Source organism: Ranitomeya imitator, chromosome 2, assembly GCF_032444005.1.
Source record: "Ranitomeya imitator isolate aRanImi1 chromosome 2, aRanImi1.pri, whole genome shotgun sequence".
NCBI lineage: Eukaryota > Metazoa > Chordata > Amphibia > Anura > Dendrobatidae > Ranitomeya > Ranitomeya imitator.
In genome coordinates this window covers 37,546,231-37,560,387 of record NC_091283.1, presented here as the reverse complement: position 1 = coordinate 37,560,387, position 14,157 = coordinate 37,546,231, and the positions used below count along the sequence as shown (strand labels likewise).

Below are 14,157 nucleotides of genomic sequence, written 5' to 3'. Positions count from 1 at the left end.
ATATGAAATCAGATTTTAGCATAGGAGGCCATACTAGCTAAAAAGAAAGAATAGAACAGAGTACTATGCGGTCAGTATAAAAACACTAGAAAATATCCACCACAGAAAATACGAATCACCACATCTGACTAAAGACATGGGGGGTATATCTGCATCTCCAGAGACACAGCTTGGCTGCAAAAAATCCTTCACAGACAAAGCTGAACAAGACAAAAAACATGAATATGCACAGAACTATAAGGTCCACAGCAGGTGGACAGCAAAAACAAAGCCAGGACTTATCTTTGAAGAAAAGCACAGCGAACAGGAGACACCAGAAGGGATGTGAATCGTCCATAAACAATGGACAACTGGCAGGGACTAAAGAGTCCTGCAAGGCTATATACCCCAGTCAGTTTTGCAATTATAAGATACACCTGTCCAATCCTGAAGTCCAAGCAGAACTGCATTACCCTCTACAACCACCGGAGGGAGCCCAAAAGCTGAATTCACAACAGGTAAACCCCTGTTTTGGCGCACGGGATAGCTCGGAAGGGAAGGAGCACTGTTTTACTTTTTCAACGCAGAATTGGTTGGAATTGAGATCGGACACCATGTCGCCTTTGGAGAGCCTCTGATGTGCCTAAACAGTGGAAACCCCCCAATTCTAACTGAAACCCTAACCCAAACAGACCCCTAATCCCAACCATAACCCTAACCACACCCCTAACCCGAACGTGCCCCTAACCCTAATCCCTACCACACCCCTAACCCCAACACACCCCTAATCCCAACCCTAACCACACCCCTAACTCCAACACACCCCTAACCCTAATCCCAACCATAACCCTAACCACACCCCTAACCCTGACACACCCCTAACCCTAATCCTAACCGTAAATGTAATCCAAACCCTAACCTTAGCCCCAACTCTAATTCTAACTTTAGCCCCAACCCTAACTGTAGCTCTGACCCTAACTGTGGCCCTAACTTTAGCTCCAACCCTAACTTTAGTCGCAACCCTAACCCTAATGGGAAAATGGAATTAAATACATTTTTTAAATTTTATTATATTTACCTAACTAAGGGGGTGATGAAGGGGGGTTTGATTTACTTTTATAGCGGGTTTTTTAGCGGATTTTTATGATTGGCAGCCGTCACACACTTTAAGACGCTTTTTATTACAAAAAATAGTTTTTGCGTTACCACATTTTGAGAACTATAATTTTTCTATATTTTGGTCCACTGAGTCATGTGAGGTCTTGTTTTTTGCGGGACGAGTTGACGTTTTATTGGTAACATTTTCAGGCGCATGACATTTTTTGATCGCTTTTCATTCCGATTTTTGTGAGGCAGAATGAACTAAAACCAGCAATTCGTGAATTTCTTTTGGGGGAGGCATTTATACCATTCCACGTTTGGTAAAATTGATAAAGCAGGATAAAATTGAAAAGTTCCAGGGGGCCGAACACTTTCGCAAGGCACTGTATATCTCCTCATCCTGGTATATATGTCCCTTATCCTGATATATATAGTCCCCACCGTTGTATATATGTCTCTTATCCTGGGCCCAATCCTGGTGTGTGTGTGTATATATATAACTAGATGGTAGCCCGATTATAACGCATCGGGTATTCTAGAATATGTATATAGTTTATTTCTGAAGATTTTAGAATAATACATTGAATACACAGGATTCGGCTGGCCGTGACCAATTAGCGAAGCGAGGTTCAAATCCCGTGCCAATTCGCGGCCGGACTGCGCCTGTCACTGATTGTTCGTGGCCGGCCACGTAGTATATAGCACAGCCACATAGTATATTGCACAGCCACATAGTATATTGCACAGCCCACGTAGTATATTGCACAGCCCACGTAGTATATTGCACAGGCCATGTAGTATATTGCACAGCCCATGGAGTATATAGCGCAGCCTATTGCACAGCCCACGTAGTATATTGCACAGCCCACGCAGTATATTGCACAGCCTATTGCACAGCCCACATAGTATATTGCACAGCCCACGTAGTATATTGCACAGGCCACGTAGAATATTGCACAGCCCACGTAGTATATTGCACAGCCCACGTAGTATATTGCACAGGCCACATAGTATATTGCACAGCCTATTGCACAGCCCACGTATTATATTGCACAGCCCACGTAGTATATTGCACAGCCTATTGCACAGCCCACGTAGTATATTGCCCAGCCACGAAGAATATTGCACAGCCCATGCAGTATATTGCACAGCCCACGCAGTATATTGCACAGCCTATTGCACAGCCCACGTAGTATATTGCACAGCCCACGTAGTATATTGCACAGCCCACGTAGTATATTACACAGGCCACGTAGTATATTGCACAGCCCACGTAGTATATTGCACAGGCCACGTAGTATATTGCACAGCCTATTGCACAGCCCACATATTATATTGCACAGCCCACGTAGTATATTGCACAGGCTATTGCACAGCCCACGTAGTATATTGCCCAGCCACGAAGAATATTGCACAGCCCATGCAGTATATTGCACAGCCCACGCAGTATATTGCACAGCCTATTGCACAGCCCACGTAGTATATTGCACAGCCCACGTAGTATATTGCACAGCCCACATAGTATATTGCAGAGCCTATTGCACAGCCCACGTAATATATTGCACAGCCCACGCAGTACATTGCACAGCCCATGTAGTATATTGCACAGCCCACGTAGTATATTGCACAGCCCACGCAGTACATTGCACAGCCCACGTAGTATATTGCACAGGCCACGTAGAATATTGCACAGCCCACGTAGTATATTGCACAGCCCACGTAGTATATTGCACAGGCCACATAGTATATTGCACAGCCTATTGCACAGCCCACGTATTATATTGCACAGCCCACGTAGTATATTGCACAGCCTATTGCACAGCCCACGTAGTATATTGCCCAGCCACGAAGAATATTGCACAGCCCATGCAGTATATTGCACAGCCCACGCAGTATATTGCACAGCCTATTGCACAGCCCACGTAGTATATTGCACAGCCCACGTAGTATATTGCACAGCCCACGTAGTATATTACACAGGCCACGTAGTATATTGCACAGCCCACGTAGTATATTGCACAGGCCACGTAGTATATTGCACAGCCTATTGCACAGCCCACATATTATATTGCACAGCCCACGTAGTATATTGCACAGGCTATTGCACAGCCCACGTAGTATATTGCCCAGCCACGAAGAATATTGCACAGCCCATGCAGTATATTGCACAGCCCACGCAGTATATTGCACAGCCTATTGCACAGCCCACGTAGTATATTGCACTGCCCACGTAGTATATTGCACAGCCCACATAGTATATTGCAGAGCCTATTGCACAGCCCACGTAATATATTGCACAGCCCACGCAGTACATTGCACAGCCCATGTAGTATATTGCACAGCCCACGTAGTATATTGCACAGCCCACGCAGTACATTGCACAGCCCACGTAGTATATTGCACAGCCCACGTAGTATATTGCACAGCCCACGCAGTATATAGCAATGTGGGCATCATATCCCTGTTAAAAAAATAATTCAAATAAAAAATAGTTATATACTCACCTTCCATTGGCCCACGGATCATGGCGAAGCGGTTACCGACGCTCCTCACGTGCTCCGGTCTCAAGAGTGCATTGCGGTCTCGCGAGATGATGACGTAGCGGTCTCGCGAGACCGCTATGTCATCATCTCGCGAGATCACAATGCATGGAGCGGTCACCGGAACGTCGCGAGTAGCGGTAAAGGCCTGTTGTGGATCCGAGGGGCCGACGGACGGTGAGTATATAACGATTTTTTATTTTTTTTATTATTTTTAACATTAGATATTTTTACTATTGATGCTGCATAGGCAGCATCAATAGTAAAAAAGTTGGTCACACAGGGTTAATAGCAGCGCTAACGGAGTGCGTTACACCGCGGCATAACGCGGTGTAACGCAGCCATTAACCCTGTGTGAGGACTGACTGGACGGGAGTACGGAGCGGGCGCTGACTGCGGGGAGGAAGGAGCGGCCATTTTGCGGCCGGACTATGCCCATCGCTGATTGGTCGTGGGCGTTTTGCCACGACCAATCAGCGACTTGGATTTCCATGACAGACAGAGGCCGCGACCAATGAATATCCGTGACAGAAAGACAGACAGAAAGACAGACAGACGGAAGTGACCCTTAGACAATTATATAGTAGACTAGATGGTGGCCCGATTCTAACGCATCGGGTATTCTAGAATATGCATGTCCACGTAGTATATTGCCCAGTCATGTAGTATATTGCCCAGCGACGTTGTATATTGCCCAGCGACGTAGTATATTGCCCAGTCACGTAGTATATTGCCCAGCGATGTAGTATATTGCCCAGCCACGTAGTATATTGCCCAGCCACATAGTTTATTGCCCAGCTACGTAGTATATTGGCCAGTCACATAGTATATTGGCCAGTCACGTAGTATATTGGCCAGTCACGTAGTATATTGCACAGCTACGTAATATATTGCCCAGTCACGTAGTATATTGGCCAGTCACGTAGTATATTGGCCAGTCACGTAGTATATTGCCCAGCTACGTAGTATATTGCCCAGCCACGTAGTATATTGCACAGCCACGTAGTATGTAGTATATTGGTCAGCCACGTAGTATGTTGCCCAGTAATGTAGTATATTGGCCAGTGACTTAAAATAAAAAATAAACATATACTCACCTTAGTCCTGGCTCCTGTGTACGGTGCACACGGCAGCTTCCGGTCCCATGACTATGAGCACAGGACCTGTGATGACGTCACTGTCACATGACCGTGACATCATGGCAGGTCCTTCTCGCGCAGGCGCGCAGGACCTGTGATGAAGTCGCGGTCACATGACCATGACGTCATGGCAGGTCCTTCTCACGTAGGCGCGCAGGACCTGTGATGACGTCGCAGTCACATGACCGTGATGTCATGGCAGGTCCTTCTCCCATAGCATCCTTAGAACCTACCGACGGACAGGACTCGACGTCGGAGGGTGAGAATAACGTTGTTTTTTTTATTATTATTATTTGTAACATTAGATCGTTTTACTATTGATGCTGCATACGCAGCATCAATAGTAAAAACTTGGTCACACAGGGTTAATAGCTGTGTAACCGGAGTGCGTTACACCGCGCTCCGGTAACGCTGGCGTTAACCCTGTGTGAGGGCTAACTGGATGACCAGAGGGGAGTATGGAGCACTGACTGCAGGGAGGAAAGAGCGGCCATATTGCCGCCGGACTGTGCCGGTCGCTGATTGGTCGTGGCTGTTTTGCCGCGACCAATCAGCGACTTGGATTCCATGACAGACAGAGGCCGCGACCAATGAATATCTGTGACAGAAAGACAGACAGACGGAAGTGACCCTTAGACAATTATATAGTAGATGTGTGTATATATAAATATATATATATAATGTCATCTGCTATGCCCAGCTATTGCCCCATATCACTGCTTCAAAACTCCTTGAGCAGCATGTCCATGCTCATCTTTCCTCCCACCTCTCATCTAACTTTCTCCTTGACAGCCTCCAATCTGGATTCTGCCCCCACCACTCCACCGAAACTGCCCTGACAAAAATTACTAATGACTTACTCACAGCCAAAGCTAACAGACAGTTTTCCATCCTCCTCCTCCTCGACCTGTCCTCTGCCTTCGACACAGTCGACCACTGCCTACTGCTACAGATTCTTTCTTCGCTTGGCATCAAAGACCTTGCCCTGTCCTGGATCTCCTCATACCTTTCTGACCGCACATTTAGCGTCTCCCACTCCCACACTACCTCCTCATCCTGCCCTCTCTCTGTTAGAGTCCCTCAAGGCTCTGTCCTGGGGTCCCTACTTTTTTCCAACTATACCCTTGGCCTAGGACAACTCATAAAGTCCCATGGCTTCCAGTACCACCTGTATGCAGACGACACTCTACCTCTCTGGCCCAGATGTCACATGTCCAGAATCCCAGAGTGTCTGTCAGCCATATCCTCCTTCTTCACCTCTCACTTCCTAAAACTCCCCCATCTTGCGTATCCCCCCTACCTGATCTATCTATTATGGTAAACAGTATCACGCTCTCTCCCGCACCTGTCCCTGTCCCGCACCTGTCTCCTGCAGCCCTGTCCTTCAAACCGCACGTCCAAACTCTTGCCACCTCCTGTTGCCAGAATCCATCCAGCCCTCAATCTACCAAAACTCTTGTGCATGCCCTCATCATCTCCCGCCTCAATTACTGCAACACCCTCCTCTGTGGCCTCCCTGCTAACTCGCTTGCACCACTCCAGTCTGTCCTTAACTCTGCTGCCCGGCTAATCCACCTCTCTCCTCGCTACTCCCCTGCTTCTCCCCTCTGCAAATCCCTTCATTGGCTCCCAATTCCCCAACGAATCCAGTTCAAACTACTAACACTGATCTACAAAGCCATCCACAACCTGTCCCCTCCCTATATCTCTGAAGTAATCTCCCAATATCTTCCCTCATGTAATCTCCGATCCTCCCAAGACCTCCTACTCTCCTCCACACTTAGGGTACCGTTACACTATACGATTTACCAACGATCACGACCAGCGATACGACCTGGCCGTGATCGTTGGTAAGTCGTTGTGTGGTCGCTGGAGAGCTGTCACACAGACAGCTCTCCAGCGACCAACGATGCCGAAGTCCCCGGGTAACCAGGGTAAACATCGGGTTACTAAGCGCAGGGCCGCGCTTAGTAACCCAATGTTTACCCTGGTTACCAGCGTAAAAAAAAACCAAACAGTACATACTTACATTCCGGTGTCTGTCCCTTGCCGTCTGCTTCCCGCACTGACTGACTGCCGGCCGTAAAGTGAAAGCACAGCACAGCGCGCTGTGCTCTGCTTTCACTTTACGGCCGGCAGTCAGTCAGTGCGGGAAGCAGACGGCAAGGGACCTGACGGACACCGGAATGTAAGTATGTACTGTTTGGTTTTTTTTACATTTACGCTGGTAACCAGGATAAACATCGGGTTACTAAGCGCGGCCCTGCGCTTAGTAACCCGATGTTTACCCTGGTTACAAGCGAACGCATCGCTGGATCGGTGTCACACACACCGATCCAGTGATGACAGCGGGAGATCCAGCGACGAAAGAATGTTCCAAACGATCTGCTACGACGTACGATTCTCAGCAGGGTCCCTGATCGCTGCTGCGTGTCAGACACAGCGATATCGTATGGATATCGCTGGAACGTCACGAATCGTACCGTTGTAGCGATCAAAATGGCACTGTGTGACGGTACCCTTAGTCGTTCCTCACACAACCGCCTCCAAGATTTCTCCCGAATATCCCCCATCCTCTGGAATTCAGCGCCTCAACACGTCCGATTATCCACCACTCTCGGATCCTTTAGACTGAACCTGAAAACCCATCTCTTCAGGAAAGCCTGCAGCCTGAAATAACTGAGCTGCCGCCTCACCACCACCCGAGCTGCCGCCTCACCAACCACCCGAGCCGCTGCCACGTCACCAACCACCCGAGTTACCGCCTCACCAACCACCCGAGCCGCTGCCACTTCACCAACCACCTGAGCCGCTGCCACGTCACCAACCACCCGAGCTACCGCCTCACCAACCACCCAAGCCGCTGCCACTTCACCAACCACCCGAGCCGCTGCCTCCTCACCACCACCCGAGCTGCCGCCTCACCACCGTCGTCAACATGTATTGCCGCGCACGGACCCGACAGGGGTCGACATCCAGTTGAAGTTTGTGCTGACGTCAGCGGGTTCCCACTCTCACAGGCCTCTGTGACGGCGGTCGTTATGCCCCTGGCTATGAACTATCCATAATCATTCACAATAAAAAGGCCACTCACTTTGTACATCACGACACCAGACATTTAATAATTAAAACAAACTTTAATAATGGTTATAATTGCATCGGCATTTATAAATGTGACATTAGTATGGCCATCGTGCAGAACGGCTGCCTCTATTATCCACAGAGAGAATCACAGTTGTCACCAGTTTTACAAGTTATATTCTCAGGCGGTCAGAAACCACAGTTTTGTCTGGTATTGTAGCTCTGTCCAATTTGCGTAATTGTTGCAGTACCAGACACAGCCTCTGGATTAAAGTGGCGCTGTTTCTGGACAGAGATCAGACCCTTGTTTTTATGCAGTTTCGTACAGCGCCTTTAAGACATGACTGGTTCCTTGTGACCCTCAAAGTCCTTCAGCAAACAGCTTTATCGGGTTTTTTTTCATTTTACCTCTCATTTAGCGTGCATGCATCTAGACTGAGTTTCTGCAAAGAGGCTTATTTGTAGCTCTAAGATGCAGTACAAATATCAAGTAAAATATATAATATTGTCCTATAATTAATAATATGTAATTAATGAGTAGATAAGGGTCAGCGGCTTGCAATGTTTTAGATTCTCCTGATTCTAAATTACAATTTTTCATTTTTCGGTGACGATTAGTATAAGTGGCCTGGAAAGAAAATAATAATTTCTGGACTGAATGTGACACAGGGAGAAAGCTGTTTGCTCATTTTAAGACATAGAATTTATGGTATGGGATTGGAGCACAATGGAGATCTCCACCTCGGCTCACTCAAAAAGCCTCAGTTACTTCTTGTTTGTCAAACAGACAGAAATATTAGATATCTTCATGTTAGAAACACCCAATTCCGGCACAATTTAGGGGCTACATCTAAAGGTTGGGGAAAAAAAATAATAATCCTGTAATTTTTTTGATAAATGTACAATTTAAAAGATATTTCTTTTTTTTTTCAATTAAAATGCATGTATTTTTGGCTAAAAAGCATATCTGCTGTAGAGTTTAATTACAAATTTTGGATATTTTGCTTCTACAGCCTCTATGTATCATTGTACATAGCAGATTGCAGAATGTGTTAGCAGTGTCCTCATTCTCACAATAGGGAATTTGCAACTTTTATGTGTATTTTCCTATGCAAAGGGAAAGAGGACTTGAACTCTAGTACCGCTTATTGATGTAACAATCCTACTAGTCAATGTTGATCCTTTCCCTTAGACCTCCCCCTGTCTTCTTTTGAAGCCTGAGCTAGACTGATTTATGGCCAAATCAAAGTTGAGTCATGGTACTAAACGATTTAGTAGAAGAGGGAAAGGGTCCTGCCGTCAAAGGAGCTCACTAACAATTCACTCATTCTGCGTCTGTACAGTGATACATAGAGGCTGTAGAAGTCAATCAGTCTAAAATATGTAATAAAACCCCTTTTCAATTTTTTTTAGCCAAATTTATGTATATTTATTAGTGATGAGCAAACATGCTCGGAGAAGGTGTTATGCTCCTGATCATGCTCAGATATCACCTTATCCCAGCACGTTCGCTCATCGCCAATATTTAGGTTTAAAAACATGACCAGAGAGGTTCCTATGCCCTTTCACATCGGGATATCTGTTGAAAAGCTTAAATAATTTTCTGTTTTTGGTTAAAAGGGGATACTCATGCTTAACGATTCCCCGCAGCTCCTGTTCGGATGCCCACCTAGTTCCCGCTTGCCCATTTCAACACAGTGGAAAGGACTGAAAATGCACGCTCCAGCGCTCAGTGTCCGCAGTCATGGCCCGCTTCATCCAGGTATTGGCCGAGAAGGCATTTCCATCCGTTTCCAGAATGTCGAAATATAGGCCTGCCAAATTTATCCCAGGAGGACACAAGTCCGAAGATTAGAAACCTGTACATATTTTCCATTATATCTCTAAACTAGGCACAAAACATCATGCTAATAAAGTATATTTAGTTTATTTAAAGGGGGCTATGGTATTATCAATTTCCTGGGATGTCATACATGTAGTAATATCTGTGGGCAGATCAAGAGAAGCAAATTTATATATAGTTTTGTGGGAAAAGATTCAGTATGAATTGTGTCTTTTATTGTTTGATATGGTTAGGAGTCCAGTGGGCGGTCCTACTTATGCACAGTCATTCAGTAATTGGGGCCGCCCACTAGACTAAAGATCTACTTGTCCTTATAGTGGCCACTACTGGAGAAATGTAGTATTACATACAAAAATGCAATCAAATAGCTCATAGATGGACTTTCGAGCAAAGATCTTAAAAATAGAGATGAATCGAGTAAAGTAGAAGAAAGGACAGAAGTTTTAATTATAAAATGATTATTCTTTTAATACATAAAATCAGAATATCACCCGAAACTTGGAAGTGCTAATGATAGAATAAGAGGGGAGAATATTAAGGACATAATTATGTTTTAGCCGGTGATTTTACGATCATCTCTGGAATGTGCAGAGAAAAATAAGTCTTCCAAGTTAGGTCCATCCAGGGTAAGTGTAGGAGCATCGGCTGAGGACATTATTAACCATATGGTTTGTTCATAAAAGCCTTCGGAGAAACATGGATGTCTTCAAGACATGATATAGATCAGGAAAACGCTGAGCAGTCCTAGAACAGCCAGGTGAGGAGCTTGAGCTGTGAAGCTTCCATTGCACAGATTCGATATACAGCAGGTGGTATTGCCGAACACAAATTTGAGGACACCTGTACCTTGTAGGCTCTGATTGCAGATTGTTGACTCAAAGCATCCAGTTTTAGCAAAAAAAGCAATGTTTGCTGTTTTTCGGAGAAAAAAAAAAAAGAAATCAAGATGACACTTTAGTAATACAGAGCCATGAAAGATCAATATGCACTTCGGGAGCATTTTGTGTCCCAATTGGAAGTCTCCATATCAATTCAATATATGACATACAGTAGGACGTGGTAAAACATAGAATTATTTTTCATAGACGTCTTTTATGGAACATAGGTCAAACCAGGTTGTACGTAGGATGGGCGTAGACGGACCACCAGTCTAACTGTAATCTAGTTGAGCTTTATTTTTAGCTATGCTTGGTTTAACTCTAAAGCTGGCCAGATACTGTAGGTCAGTGTCAACCACACCTATCGATTTTGGCAAGACTGGACAACCATCTAATGGGTATGGAGGCCTCTTGACTTAATCCCAATGGCTGATATTGAGGAAGAGAAAGATCAGTTCTTGGATCTCATCACATAAGCCCTTTGTTCCTAGAAGAGACAATCCACCACCAAAAGTCTCTGGCAGAGAAGTACTTTAGAAGACAATGGGGGACACGAATTTGTGTTGGGAGGGGTGGTGGGGTTGAGGTTCTGGAATAATAGCTGTCAATGGAATGACCGGTCAGCTACCATCTCATGTGGATACCATCTCAAGAACGTTTTACTTGGTCAACTAGATGGCATCAGATGATACATGAAATCTCCATATGCCGCCTTATCCTATTCATGGCCCCATTTATTTCATCACCATCATATCTGTGATTTATATGGGATGTATAACTATGTGCAGTTAGTATGGTCTGATCTTACAGGAGGAATTCATGGGTAAACCATTATTTTGTAGTCACACTTAATAGTCATAATGAACACTTACCTAAGTTGTAGTTAGTGACTCCACAGAATGAATTTTCTTGACATTGAGCTCTGTAGGACGTGGTTAAAAAACAAGTGGATAAAAACCTAAAATTACAGGCATTACACTCTCTTACTGTTGTCTGGCCTTGTCCTAAAAGAAACAACATATAGAACAATTAGAAATTAATTATATTAGCGGTGCTGTAACTACTCTGGGCACAGTGGTTGTGGTCATACTTGAGATGTTGTAACGTAATTATGAAGCATGCCTAGAAAAATGGGGTGGTCGAGTCAGGAGGGTAACGAGGTGCCCACCACTGATTTAGAGGAAACTATATATTAGGCTGGTCTCAACATGGCAAGGCTTATAGCACGTAAACACCAGGAATGGGAGTCCTTAACGCTCAGGACCCCCATATAACCCAGAATGGAGAGAAAACGCTCACCAATCACATGATATACTGATGAGTTGCCACCAGAACATCTCAATGAATTGATGAGGTTTTAAAAGCTGAGTACTTTTTTTTGACACCTGGATTTTTACTTTCTAAATCTTGGACAACCCCTTTAACTGTATGCCTTAAGACTGCTCCTAAGCTCCCTCTAAGTGTTGATGGGTATTGGCTAAAACAGTAACTGTGATTGTTACAGAAGACATTTATAAAGGGCCATGAATCACAATTGTGATGGTTCTAAAATTTGCTACTTGGCACCTTTTTCTGATGCTCTCGCCATTTTTTTTTTAAATGTGGGAGGGGTCAGAAATTCTGAAGGGAATAAAGAAGTCTGGAGGTGACTGAGGGGTCTTGAAGGGACTGAGTGGTCTGGAGGGGACAGATAAGTCTGGAGGTGACAGAGAGGTATAGAGGTGTTAGAGGAGTCTGGAGGGGACAGAAGGATTTGGAGGGGAATAATAGCCTGAAGGACATAGACGAATCTGGAGGATATGGAGGAGTCTGGAGGTGACAGAATGGTCTGGAGGTAAACGAAGGGTCTGGAGGTGACAGGTTGTGGAGGTAATAGAGGAGTCTGGAGGGGGTAGAGAAGTCTGGAGGTGACACAGGAGTCTGGAAGGGATTGAGAGGTCTGTAGGGGACTGACGAGTCTGGAGAGGACTGAGGGTTCTTGAGAGGACAAGGGGGCCTGTAGGAGATAGAGGAGTCTGGAGGTGCCAGAGGAGTCTGGAGAAGACTGAGGGGTCTGGAGGGTGACAGAGGGGACTTAAGGCAATAGAGGAGTCTGAAGGCGACAGAAGGGTCTCGAGGGAATAGAGGGAGTCTGGAGGTGACTTGGGGGTCTGGGAGTGACAGGAGACTTGGGGGGATAGAGAATTCTTCAAGTGATAGAGCAGTCTGGAGGGGGACAAGAGTCTGGAGGGCATAGGGGTCTGGAAGGGATAGAGGAATCTGGAAGGGTAGAAGGGGTCTGGAGGGGCAGGGGGTATGAAGGAGGGCAAGAGTCTGGAGGGGATAGAGAAGTCTGGAAGCGATAAAAGGGTCTGGAGATGACAAAAGGGTCTGGAGGTGATTGAGAGATCTGGAGGGGACAAAGTGGTCTGGAGGTGGACAAGATTCTGGATGGGATAGAGTAGGTTGAAGATGACAGAAGAGTCTGGGAGGATAGAGGGGTCTGGAGGTGAAAGAAGGACCTAGGGGGTAGAGGAGTCTGGAGGTGACAGAAGGGTCTGGAGGTGACAAAGGGGTCTGGCAGCAGTTCTCTCATGGAGAACAAAAGAGAGCTCTGCTGAATCGATTGCTCCTCCATATGGAGGATTCGGGAGACACAGCTGCCAGCTGAATGATCATTCGGCTAAGAAGTATTTAATATTTATGGGGGACTTAAAATAACCAAGGTAAGTCAAAGATTTGTACCTAATGGTCAAAATATTTGTTTTAATTTTAGCCAACTATGGCCATAACTAGTGTCGATATCTGGAGAGTCCAAGTCATGGGACTGTAAGGAGGTGTAATCCAGCAGCCGATCTTCTTTCATGTGCATTTCTCATGAAGCCACTTTGTGTATCATGAGCACAAGCGGACCCTTTATTGTAGCGGCTCCTGTATTGTGGTTTGTTTTTTTGAGATCATACACAGTCTGTGATTCATGATTCTGATCAAGTCATTACCACTAATGATGGTCTTAGCCAACAGAAGACTCGTCGTTGATGGAAAATATCAGGGCGGATAACAAGAGGATAATGGGCTTGTTTTCTGAGGTTACAAACATGTCACCCGTTGTTTTTTGGTGGTGGACAGAAATATGTTTTTGTTATTATCAGCAGCTCCTTCTATAACAATGGCCTGATACAGCTTCCCCAGATGCCTCCCAAAACCTCAGAATTCAGGAGCAACTATAGACCCATTATCTCACTTCTCTTCCTCTGTGTCACACAGGGGTCCAGGAAGTTGAGATATGGAAACTTGTTTGACCAGATTCTCCCTAAGGGTAAAAAATAAACTTGCATATCTGTGGCATATAAAGCTTTCTCAGATTAATGAGCAACACCACCACGGTTGGATGGAAAAAGCCCTACACATATGAGGCCATCTACTCTGGAGGAATGAAGTCAGGAGTAGCTGGCTTTACCAACAGTTGGCACCCCGACCTCCCGGTCATTTATTTTGTTGACCATCCTAGCATATCCTGAAATTCATCCTCACAGAATTTGCATTTTGCTGTAGATTAACCTCATTTTGTTAGGTAATATGTGTTCCAGATTTACCAAGTTTAAATATACCATAGT

At 45.4% G+C, this 14,157-nt stretch overlaps 1 protein-coding gene across 1 annotated transcript in view; it reads right to left on the bottom strand.

The window, feature by feature from the left end:
* Positions 1–7,876: 7,876 nt before the first annotated feature.
* Positions 7,877–14,157, bottom strand: part of LOC138661657 (lymphocyte antigen 6D-like) — a 43,999-nt gene continuing 37,718 nt past the window's right edge. The window contains exons 3-4 of the transcript XR_011317956.1: positions 11,434–11,565; positions 7,877–10,595 (exon numbers count right to left, since the gene is read on the bottom strand). The gene's annotated coding sequence lies outside the window, so the exon portion shown is untranslated. The remainder of the gene's footprint in view (positions 10,596–11,433; positions 11,566–14,157) is intronic.